Here is a 17,430-nt window from a genome sequence, read left to right as displayed (position 1 = left end):
AATCCTGACCTTTGATCCCGTACTCCAAACTGGAATAAACGGGAGGAGTCCGAGGCGCCGGCTCTGCTGCAGGCGGTGGGTATTTGATCCTTCCAAATGTGCTTTAATTTACATTTACAGTTTGTGTTTCCTCTTTTGCATTTTAGATTCTGTAGTTCGGTAGTTACAGTTGGTATTCTGGCTTTTATGTTCGATATTTTATCTTTTTTGTTCGTATTTTTATTTCGTATCTTTATGTTTTGTATTTTATATTTGAGACTTTATGTTTTATATATTGAATTTTATTTCTTTAGTCTATACTTTTTAGTTCGTATTCGATATTTTGTATTTTACGCTTTATATTTTATATTTTACATTTAATATTTTGTATTTTATGCTTTATTTTTATTTGATATTTTATACTTTGTATATTATACTTTATATTTCATGTTTTATATATATTTTATACTTTATATTTTGCTATTTATAGCTGAAATTTTATATTTTGCATTTTACATTTTCTATTATTTTCTATTTTTTCTATTATTTTACATTTTACATTTTCTATTATTTTCTATTTTATATTTTACATTTTATATCTTACATTTTATATTATTTTTCATTTTATATTTTACATTTTATATTTTCTATTATTTTATATTTTACATTTTATATTTTACATTTTACATTTTATATTTAATATTATTTTATATTTTATGTTTTACATTTTACATTTTTTATTTTACATTTTATATTATTTTACATTTTATATTAAATATTATTTTATAATTTATATTTTACATTTTATATTATTTTACATTTTATATTTAATATTATTTTATTATTTATATTTTACATTTTATATTTTACATTATTTTTTATTTTATATTTTACATTTTATATCATTTTTTCTTTTACATTTTATATATTTTTATTTTCCTTTCCTAACTCTTTTCTCTCTTTTCTCTTGCCTATTTTCCAAGCTCTCATTCCAGCCCTTCTCCCCCAGTTCTCCCCTCCCCCACATCCCCGCTGCCTTTCCCGGGATATTTTTCCGTGTGCTCCATTCCCGCTGTGCTGAGCCTCAGGAAATCCCTGCTCAGGGACAGGCTCCGAGTGCTCCCAGTCCCGCAATTCCAGCTGGGATGGAGCAGAAGGACAACCCTGGAGGGACCTTCTGGAGTGCCCAGCTGCTGCTCCAACCCAGGCAGGAAAATCCTGGTTTATAAACAGCTGGATGGGCCAAAAATGGGGATTTTGGGGCCGGGAGGGAGCTGGGAATGCTCTGCAGGCTTTTCCCAGCATCCTGGCCTGGGATCAAATCCCTGCCCGCAAAGAGGAGGAGCAGGGAAGAAGCTGAGGAGCTGGGGATGGACACGGCACTCAGGAATTTTGGGATAAAAAGGGAATGAAATGAGTCTGTAAATGAGGTGGAGTGAAATAAATTGGAATTTTTCCTTCGAGAAAGAAAAAGAGAAGTCCTGGAGCACTGGAAAGTCCAGGGAAAGGAGCGGATGATGCTGGAATGGGACTGGGAAAACCTTCCCCAGCTTGGACCAAAAATCCCCCTCTGGATGGGGAACGGCTGCTTCAAACGTGGGGAAGTCTGAAATATCCCCTGGGATTCTTTGGAATTGGGTTTTATTTTTTAGTGGGGTTCTCTGTTGGTTTTTCGGGGCTTTGTTTTGGTGTTTTGAAGGTTTTTGGTTGGTTGGGATTTTTTGAGGTTTTTATTTGGTTGGGTTTTCCTGCTCCAGGAATTCCCAATCCTCTCATTTCTTAAGAAGTGAAAAAAAATTCCATCTTTTTCTGTTTTCCCTGTTCCCTCCCTGGACAGTGGGAATTAATGTGTCTGAAGGGTGGGGCTCAATTTCCTGCCCCATTTGAGCAACTCAGAGCACAAAAGTAGCAGAATTTCATTAAAATCTCCTTTTTTCACAATACAAATAAAATATTCCCATGGGATCCATGGGAGGGAATGGGGCAAGGAGCCAGGAAATAATCAAATATTAATTAATTCTTGCTGTAATAAAAGGTTCCCTGGGTCAGGCCGAGATCCAGAGGGACAGGATGCTGCTGCTTCCATAAATATCCCGCCTTTGGATGCAAATGGAAGGGATTTCTGGGATGAATCCCATTCCCAGCTCTCTGTTTCCATGCCTTTGGCACAGTTTGGCGCGCACAGAGGGGCAGGAGGGACAGGGAACACACAGAGGGGTTTTAATGAGGCTGAACGTCCTTCCTGAATTTTTCGGAGCTTGCCTCTGGAAAATGGTTGGAAAAACGGCTGTTCCTCAGGCTGGAGAGGGAGACAGCTGGGATCCCCCTTGGGACACACGGACACCCTTCCAGTGGGACTCCCTGAGGAATGGGAGCTTTCCATTCATGGAATTCTGGAATGGTTTGGGATGGAGGGACCTTAAATCCCACCCCAATCCCACCCCCCAGCCGTGGGCAGGGACACCTCCCGCTATCCCAGGTTATTCCAACCTCGACACTTCCAGGGATCCAGGGCAGCCACAGCTTCTCTGCCAGGGTCTCCCCACCCTCAGCTTGATCCAGGACGTGTCCACAGCTCCTTTTTGTGGGATGAGCTCATTCCAAGCATTCTGAAATCCAAGAGCCCGGTGAGGGCTGGCCCTGCAGCCACTGGAGCCCAAACCTTCCTTTCTTCTATCCTGTTTATTCCCTGCAAAACAAAGCACAGGAAAAGTCTCCGTGACTCCATTTCTGCCCCTTTTCCTGCTCTGCATTTGCCTTTTTCCATTTTTTTTTTTTGCTCCTTTCCACAGGGTTGCCGTGGCTTTAGTGCAGCTGGAAAAGCGGGAAGCAGCCAAGGATCCCTCATTCCCACACGAGGAATTTTCCTCCTGCAGGAGCCTTTGGGCTCCTCAGCTCTGCAGCCTCGGCGGAAATTGGGGGTGAAGCTCCCAGTGACAGCCCTGAGCTTGGGGGACAAGAGCAGGACACACCTGGATCAGGATCTACCGAGCCCTGGATTCAACAGCCACGCTCCTTTGGGAATTCCCAGATGGAATTTCATTTTGTGCCAGCCCTGGTGTGACACAGCCCCAGGGCAGGGATTGTCCCCCTGTGCTGGCACTGCTGGGGCACCTCCAGTGCTGGGGACAGCTCTGGGATGCCCTGGGGGGCTGGAGGAGTCCAGGGAAGGGAACAGAGCTGGGAAGGGGCTGGAGAATTCCTGAGGGAGCTGGAAAGGGGCTCAGCCTGGAGAAAAGGAGGATCCAGAGGGATCTTTTTCCTCTCTGGAATTCCCTGACAGGAGGGGGCAGCCGGGGGGGTCGGGCTCTGCTGGCAGGGAACAGGGACAGGAGGAGAGGGAACGGCCTCAGGCTGGGCCAGGGGAGGCTCAGGGTGGACAGCAGCAGGAATTTCCCCATGGAAAGGGTGCTCAGGCCTTGGAAGGAGCTGCCCAGGGAGGTTCGGAGTACCCATCCCTGGAGGGATTTCAAGCCCTGTGGATGTGGCACCTGGGGACAGGGGCAGGACTGGGAATGGTTGGACTCCATGGCCTTGGAAGGCTTTTCCAAGCAAAGCCATTGTGGGATTATCTCTGTGGGATCATCTCAGGGATTTCTCTCATCCTTGCCCTCACCAGTGGATAATAAACCCCTCCTACTCCATTCCATGGCTCACCTGCATCACCCACCAGAAATACTGGGATGAGCTGGAGATGGAAACCCCTTCTCCCACCTTTCCCCCTCCATGCCGAGCACACAGAGCTGTTCCAGAGCCGTCCCACCGCTGCTCCCGCTGGAATCCGGTTTGCATCCGTGGCCCAAGCGTGGATTCGCTGTTTCTATGGCGATGGAGCTCAGGAATTGTTGTGGTCCTGGTGCCTTCAGCGGCTGCTTTCCCACAGGTCTCCCTTACCCACGCTCAAAATCCGGCCTCCAATTCCCTGCGGATCATGTGTGGAGATTTATGGAGGAATCCATGGGATGTGCCCATGAAAAATCCCTCTGGCTGCACCTCATGAGGAAGTTCTGGGCTGTGCCAGCACAGGGAAGAATTCCCCAGTCCTGGTGGCAGGAATTCCTGTGAGGAAAAGGGAAAAAAGGGAATCCAAGCTGTTTTCCAATGCTCGTCCAGCAGGGCCAAAATGATCCCATTGCCACGGACAAACCGGGAGCTGGAAAATCCAGGGGTGCCCTACACACGCAGTCAAGGAGGCCAGGGAGGCAGGAGACTTCAAGGCTGGAATATTATCTGGGAGGGAATTGAATAATTTCCAAAATATTCCCCTTTTGTCCTTAGATCCAGAATCTCGGGTTCCAGTTTGGCTCCCACATCCCTGGGAGGGCCCAGTGGGAGCTCTGCACCCACCAGGAGAGCTCTGGAGTCAGGAGATGGTAAAATGGGAATATTATCAAACTCTTCCACCTGGAAGTTGTTCCTGGCATCCAAAATCCTGGAATACAAATTTTGCTGGAATAAAATCCAAATTCTCATCCTCTTATCCTGCCATGGTTCACATCCCAGCTGGCAGGGTCTCACCACTCCTCTCTAAATCTTTAATATCCCAAATTGCTGTTTGGATCGCTCTTTCCCCACCGGGATTTTGGGATCAGTCACTTCCAGGGGCTGGGAATTGGGAGGGATAAGGGGATCTCACCCCAGGGGCTGCCCAGGGCTTCCTCCCAGCTTTTGAGAGTCCTAGAACGGCAGCATCGGATCCTCAGGGATCTGGGAGGGCCAAAGCTGAAGACGAACTGCTTTATCCCAGGAATGCTGAAGTGTTTCTATTCCCATGGGATATTTGGGATGGGACCTGCCCCACCCTGAAGAGCCCAGAGCATCACTCCAAATAAAACAAACCCCAAGGAACAACTTCCAGGTGCAATTCCTTCCCGGAGTGAACTTCGGCTGAGCATCTGAAATATTTATCCGGCTTTCTTTTAGGCATTCTCACCAAATCCTGAAAATCTGATGGAAAATCCTGCTTCCAGCAGGAGACAATGCTTTGGAAAGGCTTTGGTTTTGTTTTAAATTAGTCATTTCCAGCAGTAAAAACCTCCTGGTTTTTATTCCTCCTTTCCTGCTGCTCTTCAGGAGCGGTTCTGTTTCTGTGCAGCACTTCCCACACAGCCCTGCTCCTGGCAGAGCTGGAATGCTGCATTCCAGCCTTTTCCCAGGATATTTTGGAAGTAGAAGCTGCACGAGCACTGAGGAGAATTTCCAGCACTTGCTAAATCACGCCCTAAAGAAAGATCAATCCAACCCAAAGTGTAGGCAAGTGACCCTTGGGAATAATATCCTTGGAATTTCAGCCAAAGCCATGTGAATTCATATGGAATCTGCTCCCAAAGGAGGAGTAAATGAGGGAACAGTCACGTGTTTCCCTAGGAGACCCAATTCCTTATGGAATCATGGCAGCCCTTGCTGGGAATGGGGCAGGAATTCTGTCACTGATGGCTCTCCAAGCAACCCACGGGATAATAAACATCAAATTATAACAAATACATCAGAAAGAAAGGTTTTCACCAAAGAAACATTCTGGGTTTGTCTTCAGAGAGGGAAAAACACCGGGAGGAAAATCCATCTGGGACTGGTTCTCCTAAATAAATAAATAAATTAATTTATTAATTCGTGTCCATTTTCCATCCAGCTTCAGTGGTTTGATTGTGGCCATTTGGGGGCCAAAAGAAATGGAAATGCCCCCACTCTTCCACGTGTATTAAATGTTAATTAAATATCTACAACCCATAATATTCCTTCCCCTTTCCCCTCCCGATTAGGGCAAAACAACCCCTCAATGTGTAAACTGGAGACCTTCCTTATGCCTCCTTCTCTCCTCCTGCTGCCGTTAATTTCCCGAAATGAAGCCCTGGAGAAGCGCCTGCAGCAGAGCCCAGGGCCCGTTTCTATAGAGACAGAGCTGCCTGCAGCCCTGCAAGCCGCGGGAAGCAGGGAAAGGAGCCGGCAGCAGGACAAAGGCAGCGCCACCGAAAGGTCCTTCAGGTGCCCTCCTGCCCGCTCCAGCCCACGCTTCTATTATTCCATGATTAAATTCGCTGGATAATCAGAATCCACTGAGATCCAGGGCTTCCAGATGGCTCTAATTAGGGAATAAAGGTTTGGAAAGGGGATTTGCCGCTGGACTGCCCCTGCTCCCAGCAGAGAGAGGCACCGTGTCCCAGGTTCTCCCTCCTGCTGCCCCTCTGTCCTGCAGGACAGGCATTGCTGGTTTTCGGGCTCAGGAGGATCCCAAGTCCAGGCTGGATCCCTGCATCCCAAATCGGGGTCTCCATAGTTTTGTATACACACCAGGACAAAGGAACTCCTGGTGATGGTTCAGCAGCACAGCCTAAGGAAAGGGAATATGGGATCCAGCTGGAATAGAAGGCCCCCCTGGGACCCACTGGAATTAAAGCCCAGGGATGGAGTGGGGACATTTGGCACTGGCTGGGACCACCAGTGGGAATGCAATTACCCAAAAAATCATAAAATATCACCAAAAAACCTTCACAGGGAATCCCAGACTGGTTTGGGTTGGAAAGGGCCTTAAAACTCATCCCATTCCAACCCAGGGACACCTCCCACTGTCCCAGGCTGCTCCAAGCCCCAATGTCCAGCCTGGCCTGGGACACTGCCAGGGATCCAGGGGCAGCCACAGCTGCTCTGGGAATTCCATCCCAGCCCCTCCCCACCCTCCCATCCAGGAATTCCTTCCCAATATCCCATCCATCCCTACCTGGCAGTTCAAGGCCGTTACATCTGGAATTGGAGAGAAAAAGCGCCCAAAGAGAAACTCACCGGTGGCACCTGCAATTCCCACAAATGACTTGAGCCCAAACAGGCACGGAACTGGGCTTTGGACACGGAGCCTCGAACTGCGAGAGCTCCCTGCTCCTGGAGACACCGAAATCCTGCTCTTTGGGAAAGATTGGCTTCCCGGGCTTCTGTCAGACCCCGGGGATTAGGAATTCGCAGGTGGTTCACGCTCCTTTTCACGGCCACAGAGCCTCCCCCATGAGGAACTCCAGCTACAGCCCGGGCACATTCCCTTGGAGAGCAGGGAGTTCATCAGGGAATGGCTCCAGACCGTCATTCCTGTCAGGGATGGGATGTGTTTTATAGGCAGCACCTCAGCAATCCTGATTAAAGCGTATTTCAGAAGCCGTGGGCAGGAGGGAAGGGGTTCTGCGTGGCCGGGCTTTGGGAACCAGGAGTTGTTGTGGCCATAATTCGGATTGTTGCTAAAAAATAGCACCGAGGAGGCAGAGCTGGGGACGCTGCGGCACTGCCACACCCCAGAACCTCGCTAAAAACCTCTCTGGAGGGGACAACAAGCACCAGAGCTGTGTGCGGGCTCCCACGGGGATACAGCTGCCACTAATTAGCTCAGCCCAATCAGCAGGATGTGCCTTTCCCTTTGGAATGAGGGCCCCACTCCACACCCAGCAACTGCAGCCCGCAGAGCTTTGCCACCTGTTTGGGAAACAAAAGGAAAACTACCTGGCAAAGAGGTGGGAACGCCCAGGGGAACTGCGAGAATTGGGGTCCTGCTCTGGTTAAATGAGCCCGGGCTGTTTTGAAGGCTGGGATGGGCAGGCACGGCCACAGGGTTCGAGGTTTGCAGCTGGAGGGACCAGGGATTTCTGGCACTGGGAAAATGGATGAATCCAAGAATGGTTTGGATTGGGAGGGCTCTTAAGTCCCATCCCACACCTCCCACTGTCCCAGACTGCTCCAGCCTGGCCTGGGACACTTCCAGGGATCCAGGGGCAGCCATGGAATAACCTGTGCCAGGGCCTCCCCTCCCAGCCAGCCAGGAATTCCTTCCCAATCTCCCATCCAGCCCTGCCCTCTGGCACTGGGAAGCCATTCCCTGTGTCCTGTCCCTCCATCCCTTGTCCCCAGTCCCTCTCCAGCTCTCCTGGAATCTCTTCAGGCCCTGCAAGGGGCACCCAGCACCTGACTGCCCATCAGCTCAGGACGGGGCTGCAGCTTTTCCATCCAAAATTCCTGCAATTCCCTCACGAGCCAACGGCCAGGGCATGAGAGAAGAAAGTTCTGGAGCTCCAGGATTATTCCCATCCCTTGCCCCCTCTGCCTGTTTCAGTGGGGAAAGGAGCAGAGCAGAATTCCCAGCGCCGGTGCAGGGAGCAGCGACATTCCCGGTCCCAGAGATCCCGTCCCGTTACCATGGAAACAACCTTGGATGGAAAGGACACTCCACCGCTCCTGTGTGAGCAGCGCTGAGCGAACGGAGCTCATCCACAGGGCAGGTCCTGCACGGCTGCGATTCCCGTGCCACTTTCCAGAGCGGAATTCCAGAGAGGAAAGCCGTTCTTCCATCACCCAGCCCAGCAGGGAGCTCAACATCCCACATTCCTTCCCCTTTAATGTCCCTTTACAGCACGGGGGTGGCTCTGCTGTCACCCCATCCCCGGGCACCCGCTGCCCAGCCAGGGCAGGGCTGGCAGCGCCTTTTGTGCCTTGCCAGCGTTCCCAAATCCCTCCCTGCCCTGGGAGCTCGGCTCCATCTGGCACAGCCGGGAATGTTTAATTAACGAGCTTTTTTTAGCCAAACCACGCACCTTGGAGCAGGTGGGCACGGGAAGGCCAGGGGAGGGATGGGCACCTGCGGGATCAGCTGGAATCCGTGGATACCTTCTGGAAAAGGGCAGGAAATGTTTGCACTCAGCATTCCCGGGCTCCTTGGGCTTCACACCTAAATCCTGCCAGGAGCAAAGAGGGAATGCTGGAGCTTCACGCCCTGCAATAGGATGGACAGGAAATGCTCCCAATATCCACCCTGCCCTTCCCCTGGCCCAGCCTGAGGCCGTTCCCTCTCCTCCTGTCCCTGTTCCCTGCCAGCAGAGCCCGACCCCCCCGGCTGCCCCCTCCTGTCAGGGACTTGTGCAGAGCCACAGGGTCCCCCCTGAGCTCCTTTGGTCCAGGCTGAGCCCCTTTCCAGCTCCCTCAGCTGATCCAGGTATTTCTAATTTGGGGGGGAAAGTCCTTAATTTGGTAATTCCTAATAACACATTTCCCTGAAAGTTTTGACAACTGAAAATAGAAAGCCACCAAAACCCTGTTTTCCAGAGCTGAGTCACTTTGGAGTGAGAGTGCCCGGCACCCGTGGGCTGGGGAAGGGTATTTTGGTCATTCCAATGGTGCAATTAGAGCTCTCCAAAAGGGGCCAGCAATCCCAAACGAGTCCCCAATCACCGGCCTTTGTGAGGCAAAATGTCAGGGTTTGCATCAGGACAATTACTGGGAGATGGGATCGGTTCTTCCCATCCCGAGGGTGATTCCCTGAACCCTTCTCGTGAAGGGCAGCTCAGCACATCCCAGCCTGGTGTGGGCTGGAAGGGACCATAAATCCCATCCCATTCCAACCCCAACACCTCCCACTGTCCCAGGCTGCTCCCAGCCCCAGTGTCCAGCCTGGCCTTGGGCACTGCCAGGGATCCAGGGGCAGCCCCAGCTGCTCTGGGCACCCTGTGCCAGGGCCTGCCCACACTCACTGTAAAAACCCTTTTCCTTTATCCAATCTAAATCCCTGCTTCTTTCACCTTTTCCTGTCCCACCAGGCACCTCTTGACTCCTGCAGGGAGACGGCCAAACCCCAGAAGTTTGGGCTGACATTCCCCAAAGGAATCACCCCCCTGCACCTGCTCCTCTCCCGGCCACGGAGTTGTTCCCTTGCGGGTTTTACCACAAACATCCCCATTTGTGTGATATGAACTCCTGCCATTGTTTCCCAAGTGTTTATGCATCAAAATGTCACCTTGGAGTTCTTGCTGTTTCTGGAGCTGTTGTATTTTTAAAAGAACGTTTTCGAGGGAATGACATTAAATAATGTGGGAAGGGCTGCTAAAGACACCGGGCACAGCTCCAGCGTTTCGCTGCTCTCATCCCCCAGCTTGAGGTGCTGGTTCTCCCTCCCTTGGATGTATCCATTTATTCCCGCTCTGCCCTTTCCCCGGCTGTTGGTGAGGAAAAAGGAGCCGCCCTTGGAACTGGGATTTACTGTAATCACCTGCCTTAATTTCCTTGCCTGCCTCTTCCAGCACATTCCCTGAAAACCTCACTGGAAACATCTGGAAGTCATTAATGGCAGAGCCCTGGGTCGCACCTGACTGTCACCACTTGTGGCTCAGTCCCCAGAGAGTCCCTAATTTGTCCAGGAAAGTTCCTCCTCCTGAGGGCCATCCCTCAAACCCTGGCATCATTAAGGCAAGGCGTTCAAAAACAAACCGGGAAGCAGAAAAACACTCAGCAGTCGTTAAATGAAAGTGCCTTAATTAAGCAAAGAAAGTGATTATTATTAGAACCTCATTTCTTATTTATAAGCAGCAGCAAATGTTAATAAGGGGAAAGTCAGCGGTTGCTTAGTGAAACCCAAAGCAGCTGGGTCAAAGCACAGAGAGAAGGAAAAATCCAGCTCCAGCAGCCCCTGAACAGCAGGGGTTTCAAATTTGGCTTGGAATGAGGAGGAGGCAAAGCTGCAGAGCTCAGAGGGGTGGGATGTCCACCCCAGGAAGGGCTGGGATCTGCTGAGAGCCAGGCTGGGGCCACTGCTGATCTCAGACCCAGCAGCTCTGACACCACAAAATCCCAGAACCCCTGGGGCTGGAAAAGCCCTCCAGGACCATTAAACCCAGCCCGTGTCCCGTTCCCAGCCCAGAGCACCAAGTGACTCAGCTCTGGAAGAGTTTTTTGATGGTTTCTATTCCCAGCTGTCAAAACTTTCAGGGACATGTGTTATTAGGAATTGCCAAATCCAAGGATTTCCCCCCCCCAAATAGACATCCCTGGATCAGCTGAGGGAGCTGGGAAGGGGCTCAGCCTGGAGCAAAGGAAACTCAGGGGGGACCTCGTGGCTCTGCAGAACTCAGCACTGTCACCTCCAGCCCTTCCTCGGACCCCTCCAGGGACGGGGACTCCAAACCCCCCGGGCAGCCAGGGATGAGCAGGGACGAGCAGAACCCGCTGCCCCTGCACCTGGAGCCCAGAGTTGATTCCCACCAAGGCGGATTTTCCCTGCTTTAGGCAGGGATGGCAATTATCTGCTTGACCACGAAATTACAGGCTGTTAGGAGTAATTTCATTCATTTGATAATTACAAGATTAACCAAAGCTCTCTACGTAGCGAGAGTTCATCTCGCACACTCTGTGGGCTGGAGCTCATTAGCTGGGACTGGCTGCTCTTAATCTAAAGGATAATAGCCCTGAACATCCAGAAAAACCCCCAGTTTCCTCTCCAGGACCCATTACCCGCATTTTTCCATGGCAAAGTGGCTCTGCCCGGGGTAAATAACAGCTCAGGGTTTGAGCCGAGCCCTCTGCAGCCCCTCCGGGCTGTCGAGAGCCTCCCACCCCCGCTGGGCTCATCCCCAGCTCCCTACAAACACCGGCAGTGCCTCCTTCGGGAAACTGGGAGCGAGGAGGGGCAGGAAGGAGGGATGGGGATGGAAAGCAGGACTTTGGTACAGGCTGGGGAGAGGTTTTTGCAGCAGGGTTTGGCACAGCGGTGCAGTTTAGGGCTCCGAGGTTCCCTGGTGCTGTTACAGCCCCAGCTCCGGCCCCCGAGCGCTCCCGAAATCCCAGAAGGGTTTGAGGAGGAAGGGACCTTAAAGCTCACCCACGTTAACCATCCCAAACCATCACTTGTCGTGAGGGCAAGCGTGAAAAAGCAGCAAACGCGGCGGTGGAAAAGGCATTTCATCCTGGTTCCAGTGGCTGGACACCAATCCATGGATCAGCTCGTGCGGAGAGGGGACGTTTATGGGCACGGCTAATTCCAGCTCTGGGTCACAGAGGCAGCTCCTGGAAATCACTCCCGGAGCTCCTGGGGATCCTCAATCCCCACATCCTCCCAGTGGTGGTGGAGCTCACTACAAAAAGGATCCACAATTAACCCCAGAACTGCCATTAACCCCGCTCTAATCCTCTCTGGATTGAGTGACCCCCTTTGGAGTGATCCCATTTCCTCCCGCTTCTGCAGGAGCTGCTCACCAGGAGGGATCCAAGGGCTGCTCTCACAAAAGCCTCTTAATTACCCAGCTGCTAATGAGCTCCTCCCTCCCTGCAAGCCCGGCCCGAGGCGGCTGCTGATGGGACCTGGCCTGGTTCAGGAGAAAATCCAGGAGCCAGCCTGGAGCTCCAGGTGTTTGTAGCCAACATTCCCTGTCCGGAGTTAATCACTGGGGGAAACTCGCATTTCAGGCACTGCTTACAGTGGGGTTGGAGGTGAAGAGAACAGAAATATAAAATGGTTTGGGGTAGAAGGGACCTTAAAGCTCATCCAGTGCCACCCCTGCCATGGGCAGGGACACCTCCCACTGTCCCAGGCTGCTCCCAGCCCCAGTGTCCAGCCTGGCCTTGGGCACTGCCAGGGATCCAGGGGCAGCCACAGCTGCTCTGGGCACCCTGTGCCAGGGCCTGCCCACCCCCCAGGAAACAATTCCTTCCCAGTTTCTTCTTTATCCAAACCCAAAGACTCTGTTCTTGTAAGGGCACCTTAAAACCCAGGGAGTAAATCCTGCTCCAGAAACAGAAAAATCCCTCCCTAATTCCCATTTAAATGCAGGAAAATCATTCCCGGTGTATATTGGTATCTCAGGAGCACCAAAGGGTTAAATCCTTCAGGGTTAAATCAACCACAGCCCAAATATATCGAGGACTCTCAGAGATCCTAAACGGTGAAGCACACAGGGTGGAAAGCTCTGCATTTCCATGGAGATGGAGGAGGAGGGCTCTGCTCTTTGTTTTCCAAGCCTGCACACTGTCCAAAGGACTTTTATTCCCACTCCAGGGCACTCCATGGAAATGCAGCCTCCAATCAGCGCCTGCTCCCCCTCCCAGCTCCCCTCTCTGCATTGATCTCAGATGACCCCAGGGTGAGCAGGACAGGGCTCAGCAAACAGGGAACACCTGGGGGAAACCTTCAGAGCCCTCGGGAGCTCTGGGATGCTGCTCTGGCGAGCTCCTGCAGGCCAGGATGGACGGAGGGATCCAAATCCAAACAGTTACAGAGCCAGAGCTGCCAGCACCCGGCTCGGGATGCAAATCCAGCTCCAGCTGCAGTGCAGGAGCTCTGAGCATCCCATGGGATCAGAATCTACTTCAGCAGATTGCATCTCCTCCAGCCTGAGGAGTGTTTGGGTTCTCACACCAGCCTGCTAATTATGGCTTCCACTTATACCTGGGAATCGCAGCAAATATTCCAGAGAAGCTGTTTTGCCTTGGAATGGTTCCATATGCTACAAAATAATGAGATTTTGCCATTTTTCGGGAGCTGTGCGTGTGAAGATAGAGCAATTTGTCAGCACAGGATGGGGAAGTTGTAGGGACAGGACATTTATCTGGTCCCAGAGGCTGGAAACGCTCCAGGGTTTGGAATTACGCCCTTCAGGCTCCTTTGCCTGGTTCTCCCTCTCTATCCAGAACAGCTGGAAGTCCTATCCCAGCCCAGGGTAGCTGCGCCAGGAGCCTGGCACAGGCACATTCCATCCAAAGAGATGGAAAATGGACAGAGCTGCGCCCAGGATACACAAATCCGAGCCAGGCAAGAGGGGAAAATGCAGCCGAGCTTCCATGGGGTTCTGTGGATGCATCAGTCTCACTCCAGGCAGGAGCTGACAACACTAAACCAGATCCTGCAGCCACGGTGCCCCCAGGGTGGGAAGGGCACTGGGAAAACTGGGAGAAATCCTTCCCTGGGAAGGTGGGCAGGCCCTGGCACAGGGTGCCCAGAGCAGCTGGGGCTGCCCCTGGATCCCTGGCAGTGCCCAAGGCCAGGCTGGACACTGGGGCTGGGAGCAGCCTGGGACAGTGGGAGGTGTCCCTGCCCATGGCAGGGTGGCACTGGATGATTTTAGGGTCTCTTCCCACCCAAACCAGCCTGGGATACCTGAACACATCAAGAAAAACCATTTCATGGAATCTTTAAGGCTGGAAAACCCTCCAAGGCTGATCCACATCCTTTCCTCAGCACTGCAGGTGTTCCACTAAGCCAACCCTAGCCCCGTTCCCACCCAACCTCCCGGCTCTGCTGCGGGGTCAGAGCACCTTCAGCTCCCTTTAGAGCTCCAGTTCACACCAGGAATCACCCCAAACCCCCTTTAACAGGGTTGCGAGCAGGCTCTGCCCCCCTGCACTCAGCCAAGTGCCAGACAAGCTGCACTGCAAGTTCTCAGCCCCAACACCACTTCCCCAATGAAATTCAGTCTCCTGAGCACTTCCACGCCCCAGCGAGCCCCCAGGGCCATTTCTGGGAGCAGAAAGCCATTTACAGGGTTTGATCTCAACTGGTGAGGAGCTGGGAGAGCCACGAAAGGAGATCCTGGGATCCAGGAGGGATTTAGGACATTTGCACAGCACCTGCCACCACGGGAGTCACATCCTCAGGTGGATTCTGGATTTCTGGGTTTGCAGCTCCTTCACTGTCCCCAGGCACTCCCAGAGCCCCGGGAGCACAATCCCTCCCCAGGCACTCCCGTCCAGCCCTCCCGGTGCTGTGGGAAGGGCAGGAGCCCTCCCGAGGCAGGGGCAGCCCCCGGGAGCAGCCCGGCTGCACAGGGACCACCCTGAGCCACCCCGCCCAGCTCCAAACCACGCCAAGCACAGCCAGCCCCACCCCAGCCACCCAAAGCCCTTCCCAAAATCCCACTGCCACATCCCCGCACCCCACAGGCACCCCACACCAGCAGCAAGGACAATTCCTGCAGGGAGCCCAACCATCCCAGACTGCTCCTTCCAGGGCAGCTCCTACTGGGCCTGACCGGGAGCAGGGCAGGGTGCTCCTAATTAGCACTTCAGCCAATTAGCTAATGAGCTGTAACCGTTTTATGGCCTCCCAGGAGCAGCTTGGGGCTGTGCTCTTGCTGCAGCTCTGCTGTCCCTTCCCCAGGCAGGTTTTGCACGATCCTAAATCATTTTCCTTTGCCCTGTTCTCCCTTTGTTCTGTCCCCAAAGCAGTCAGATGGCCCATCCCGGCCTCAGGGAGATCGTGCCAGGAGCCTGGCACCCCACACCCCATCCAGAGAGATGGGGACCGGCTCAGACAGGAGCTGCAAAGAGCTGTCCCAGTGTTTGAGGCTGGCTGCAGGCAGGGCCAGAGCCCGGTGCAGTGACCTCCCTGGTGACAGGGGACTGTCCCCCACCCCTGCAGGGGCTCCGGAGCCATGGGACGTGGCACCTGGGGACGTGGAGAGCCTGGCTTCGAGGTCTGCGCTAGCAGCCTGGGCACACATTGGCACTCAGAGTGTTCTAGAACGAACCATCCCGGTTGGAATCAACCACTGCCACTCAGACTCCGGGAATCCCGGAATGCTTTGGGTTGGGAATGACCTTAGAGATGCCATTCCTACTCTTTTGTCTAGGAGAGGCCCTGAAACACCTCTCCTGTTGTGGGGAGCTGATTTCTGAACTCCACCTTTGCATGCAGGCAGGGAAGGGGTTTGCAGTTCTGCTGGCATCCTTTCCCTGCTGGGCCGTAGCTTCGCTCTACCCCATAAAATGCTCCTGGGTGACTCAGCTGTTCCAGCACCACCCCTCTCCTGCCCGCCCCTCGGTCTGGATACACGGATTTAACAACCTTCTGAGCGCTCCTTTCGAGCTGACAACTTATTCATTAAATGCATCCATGTCTCCAAGTGCAGTTCCCGTTCTCCAGGGCAAACAGGCTGGGAGAGGCCCGGCAGGAGACAATTCCAGCCCTAAGAAGAGCTAAAGCACGCACTTGTGAGAGATCTAAATACCGTTAAGTATTTATAACTCTTTCCTCGTTTTCTATGGATGAGCATAAAAGGTTTTTACCTCCACAGAGGGGCTTTGCATATGGATGAATCATGGAGAGAGGAACGAAGTCCTGTTCCCTCCAACACCCTCTGGAGAGCAGCACCGTGAGTGCCTTTCCGTGTAGGGCTGGCGTGACGTGTTCCTCCATTCATCATGCAGATTATTCCCACTCAAAATGTATCCCTGTTCCTCTGGAGCTGCCGAGCTCAGCCCCACAGCCCAGCGGGTTTGGGGCAGGAGCTGCTGCATCCAGAGCCTCCTGTGGGATTGGGATCCAGGGATCCAGCCCAGCTTGGGGTGCTGGGTCCCAGGGTGGATTCTCCAGGAGCTGCAGCCCCCCTGGAACTGCCCTGCCTGGGGTGGAGATCCCAGAGCTGCTGGGACTGGGACGTTGAGGGTCCCACTGGACACCCCTCGTCCGAGGCACAGGGTGGGCAGGAGGTGAGGGAGAACCTTGGGGATCCCAGCCCATGCCAGACCTGCTGCTGCATTCCCACCTCTTCCACACCCGGGATGCAGCTGCAGGGTTTAAGGACCCTTTTTGTGATCGTATCCCAGACGGGATTGGGTTGGAAGGGACCTTAAAGCCGATCCCATTCCATCCCCTCCATGGGCAGGGAAGGCAACCTGCCAGCCATGTTTGACGGCAACTTCAATGGGGCTTTTTGTGCACCTTAATTGGCTTTCTCTGCCCCTTTAATTGGCCTTTCTCTGCACTTTTAATTGGGTTTTTTAGGCCACTTTAATTGGGCTTTTTCTGCACCAAAATGGGGAGGAAAAGGACCCAAAGCAAACCTTGTCTGATGAAAGCTGCCAGCACAAGAATTGTGCCCTCCTGGAGCACTCTGGGGCTGCTGTGGCTGAGCCCCAAGGCCCTGGCACAGCTTCCAGGTGCCCTTTGCCAGGAGCAGCAGCCGTGCTCTGCCCGGTTTTCCCTCTCCAGTGCTTCCCTGAGGATTCACGGCGCAGGTGCTGGGGATTCATCACCCCTGAGGAGGTTCAGCCTGGGTGAGTCCCCAGCTCTGACCCCTGGAGAGGACGAGGACAGCACCCAGGGCTTGGGAAGCCTCAGGGAATTATTGGTTTTTTGTCTGTGCCACAGAAGGGTTTGTTCTTCCTCTCTGCCCTGGGAGGAGATAATGATTCAATTATTTAATGATTAAAATGAAATTAAATTAATTATCCAATTATTTAATTAAATTTTATTATTAATTAGTTAATATTTTAAAATATTTCTGCTTTGAAACACCTCTTGGGATAGGTTTGGGAAAGGCTCCTCTGGTGCTGAGGGAGCTGAGAAGATCCCAATCACACTTCACCTGCTGACGCCTTGTTCCTGTTTACCACAAACCCTGGCATTAACCAGGTGATGGATGAGCTCACTCTGCTCTTCCTTGGGAATGGGAGCAGGGAATGCTTGGATAATTACCTGTGATGAGAGAAGACCCTCCTGAGCTCTGGTTTAAACGAGCTGAGGGACTGGAATCATTCTCTCTTTAATTAAATTCCTGACACATCCCATATTTCACTTCTCCATTAGCCTTGGACCTCTCCAAGGCTTCTCTGGAATCTGTGACTCCAAGGGCTGTGGAGAGGGAATTCCTGTGTGGAGCTGGTCTGGAATCTGTGACTCCAGGGGCTGTGGAAGAGGGAATTCCTGTGTGGAGCTTGTCT

At 52.4% G+C, this 17,430-nt stretch overlaps 1 long non-coding RNA gene across 1 annotated transcript; it reads right to left on the bottom strand.

The window, feature by feature from the left end:
- Positions 1-1,530: 1,530 nt before the first annotated feature.
- Positions 1,531-6,505, bottom strand: LOC121670629. Its single transcript, XR_006018173.1, has 2 exons — positions 3,637-6,505; positions 1,531-2,668 (listed from the first exon to the last, which is right to left on the bottom strand). It is a non-coding gene; the product is annotated as an uncharacterized LOC121670629 (long non-coding RNA).
- Between the last annotated feature and the right edge of the window lie 10,925 nt (positions 6,506-17,430).

The sequence above is a fragment of the Corvus kubaryi genome, unplaced genomic scaffold (genome assembly GCF_017639235.1).
Source record: "Corvus kubaryi isolate FWS band 111438036 unplaced genomic scaffold, C.kubaryi_AGA036_p1.0 37396, whole genome shotgun sequence".
Classification (NCBI taxonomy): domain Eukaryota; kingdom Metazoa; phylum Chordata; class Aves; order Passeriformes; family Corvidae; genus Corvus; species Corvus kubaryi.
The sequence above is the reverse complement of the archived record's forward strand: the minus strand, read 5'-3'. Positions and strand labels throughout refer to the sequence as shown.